The following is a 3,234-nucleotide window of genomic DNA, read 5'->3' on the forward strand; positions in this document are numbered from 1 at the left end:
GGGAACCAAGTTACATGGGAGGGGGAGGTGTGAGTCATGAGTTACCCAAACAGGCCTGGGGACAGGATGGAGATTTGACAAACAAAATGGAAGCTTGACATGACTTATGCTAATTTACATATGTAGGCATAAATCATGTAGTACCAGTAAAATAGTAATATAGAACAGTGAAAAAAAAATCAATATAAACATAATAATTACACAATATAAAGAAGAAAAAACCGAAACCAATAGAACTTGCTACCAAAATAAAATGCTGAAGTTTTTCCTATATCTTAGCTCACTTATACTTATCTACAGAGAATAGAGAGGGAAAGAAAATGTCAGAAATGGTTGGGGAGGAGGAGGGAATGCATTTTAAAGGAAAAAAAAATAAAAGAAAAGCTGGGGGTTTTGCTACAGGTTCAGACATTGACTGTCCATGCAGAGTTCTCTCTCTTCCCTGGCTCATTAAGGATAGATTAGAGATGCTATTTGCAAAGTTTAAGTAGTCCCAGCTGTTTCTGGGTTAGACACCTCTTGTCTCCTCCTTAGACAAGCATTTGTGGAAGCTATCCAAGGGGGTGCTGTACACATGGGCTTCATCCTTGTTGCCTGTGAGGCGGGTCTCTGCCCTTTATACACAACTGCCATACTCCCCTGTTCTCCTTGATCATGTTCTGTGACCGCTGGAACCTTTTTCTCTGACTTTCTTGACAGTGTTTAGAAGTCAGTCCTGGGAAATGAAATGCTGAAACTTGAGCTGGCCACAGAGAGGCCATACATTCTAGTACCTGTAGGGGAAATCCACTGTGATTGGCTGCCTGCTCTAGAGGTAGCCATCAGGACTGGCTCACAGGAGAGTTGGGGAGAGATAGCGCTTTGCCCATCTCCTAAGCATTCTCACAATTTAGCCTAGAAAACTAGGGCAGCTTCCTGCTCCTTCTCCCACTCTGTGAGCAATGGGGTTGGCTCACCTTCTCCTCTTCCCAGGCTGGGTGCTGCTGGGGGAAAGGGGACTCAGAAACTCAGGTTGCACAAGTCGTGGGTATGCCGGGCCAACACAGAGGGGTCCATCCACTCCTGCCTATCGTAGTCCAGGAGGTCTCCAATACAGGTGACACCAGTCAGGATCAACCTCTGTCGCAACCAGGGTGCCTATGCCATTGGCACCTTCAGCTGGGGGTTCCAGAGGAGGGGCTCGACAAACAGGTTGTCACCGTTGCAGGGGACCTGGAGGCAGAGACCAGCCTCCAGGCCTGGAGGAGGTCTTGGTAGAAAACTGGCAGCCCTCGCAGGTCCTTCAGGGAAAAGCCCCACAGGCTGAGCTGCCTGTCATATCGGAGTCTCCTGAAGTGGTAGGGGAAAGTGCGCCCTGGGTGGCCCCATGCTGCATGGCTGCCAACACCGTACAGCAGTCACTGCAGGGTCTGAAGGTGAAATGCCAAGACCTGGCTGCCCAGGAAAACCAGACCCTGGCCACCCTCCTGCAAGGGGAGACTCAGGACCTCTGCAGTGACCCAGTGCTGTCCCAGCCAGAAAGACTCCAGCACCTGTCTCTGGAGTCCCACCAGTACCATAAGGGGAACAGGCAGGGTGTGTAAGCAATGCCAGAGCATGGACAGGACTAGCTGGTTCAGCACCAGCACTCTCCCATGCAGGAAGAGACATCACAAGAGCCCTTCCCATGCCCAGAGCCACTCCACCATCCTTGCCTCCAGCTGGTGCCAGTTGTCTGGCAGGGAGGGGTCTGTGGAGAATAGGTAGACCCCAAATAGAGCAGCAAACCCACGCCTCAGTGGATCCCACAGAGCACAGATGGAAGTGAACCCACCTGCCACCCGTCACCCACCGCCAGGCCAAAGCTCTTGATCCAGTTGACCCAGACAAAGGAGGCCGCCAAGTATAATGCCTGACAGGCCTCCCCCTGTGCCAGGTCGCCCGAGTCCTGGACTATGAGGAGTACATCGCCAGCATATGCTAACAGGACTGGCTGCACTGCCAGTCTGGGCTGAATCTGAGGGAAGTGAGGAGCTCCCCCTGTCATCCTGGAGGGCTGTGCTGACCCTCCTGCCAAAGAAGGGAAATCCCCATGACCTAAGGAATTGGCATCCTGTGTCCCTCCTCTGCACAGACTACAAGGTGGTAGTGAATGCCATGTCACTGTGCCTGCAGTCCATGCTGACAGATGTGATCCATCCCAACCAGATGTACATGGTGCCCAGATGTTCCATCTTAGACAACCTGTACCTGGTTCAGAACACCTGGCCGTTGGGGCACTCATGATGCGAGTCCCCAGGGCATGGTACCGGAGGCACCACAGGTCCTGCAGTGTATAGAAAGTCCTCACCAGGGCCACCTGATAAGGAATTACCAGGCATCCCTCAGCCTCCAGCCATGCTTCCGCCACTAGCTGGATCATGACCTAGCAAGAGAAAGAGTGCATATGGCAGAGACCAGGGTCTTGGCACCCCAGTGAGACGGCCACCACTGGGGAGATAACTTTCCCCAGGGTTTGGAGCTGGTGGAGCAGGGCCCAATTGGGGATATAGGAAGTGATGGAGCTGAGGATCACCCCAGCTCTTCTAGAGGCTTGAGGGGGATGTAGTCGCTCTCTACCATGAGCAAGGCCTCGGAGGCCTTTTGTGCAGCGGCCTCTGAGACAAAGAAAAACACCCCTTTGCCATGAAAGCAGGAGGGCACCATGATTTCGGGGACCCCACTACCCAAGCCAGGACCTGCACCCAGGCCTCAAAGTTCAGATTCTCCCACTTGGGCAGTTGGCACTTCACCCCATGCCTGCGGGTGAGTGCCAGAAAGGGGGCCCCGCTGCCAGAGCTGGAGGGGCTAGTGGTGGATGGTCCAGGCCCCCTGGCTTTGGGTATCCCCACACTGCTGACCCATGTTCATCTTGGAGTCAATGATGACTCCAAGGTCTTTTTCTGCCTCCGCGCTGACAAGAGGGGAGTTCCCTAAGCTGTAGGTATGGTGCCGGTTGTTCCTCCCCAGGTGCATCACCTTGCACTTGTCTGTGTTGAAACCCATCCTATTCTTATCTCCCCACCCCTGTAACCTGTCCAGGTCTGATTGTAGCCTGCTTCTTCCTTCTAGTGTGCCCAGGTCCCCCCACATCTTAGTGTCATCAGCAAATTTGAACAGGGTGCTTTTCATCCCCTTGTCCAAATCACTGATGAAGATGTTGAACAGTGCGGGCCCGAGGACCGAGCCCTGCGGAACCCCACTGCCCACGTCCTT

Source organism: Gavialis gangeticus, unplaced genomic scaffold, assembly GCF_001723915.1.
Source record: "Gavialis gangeticus isolate Ggan-Ray unplaced genomic scaffold, GavGan_comp1, whole genome shotgun sequence".
NCBI classification, from domain to species: domain Eukaryota; kingdom Metazoa; phylum Chordata; order Crocodylia; family Gavialidae; genus Gavialis; species Gavialis gangeticus.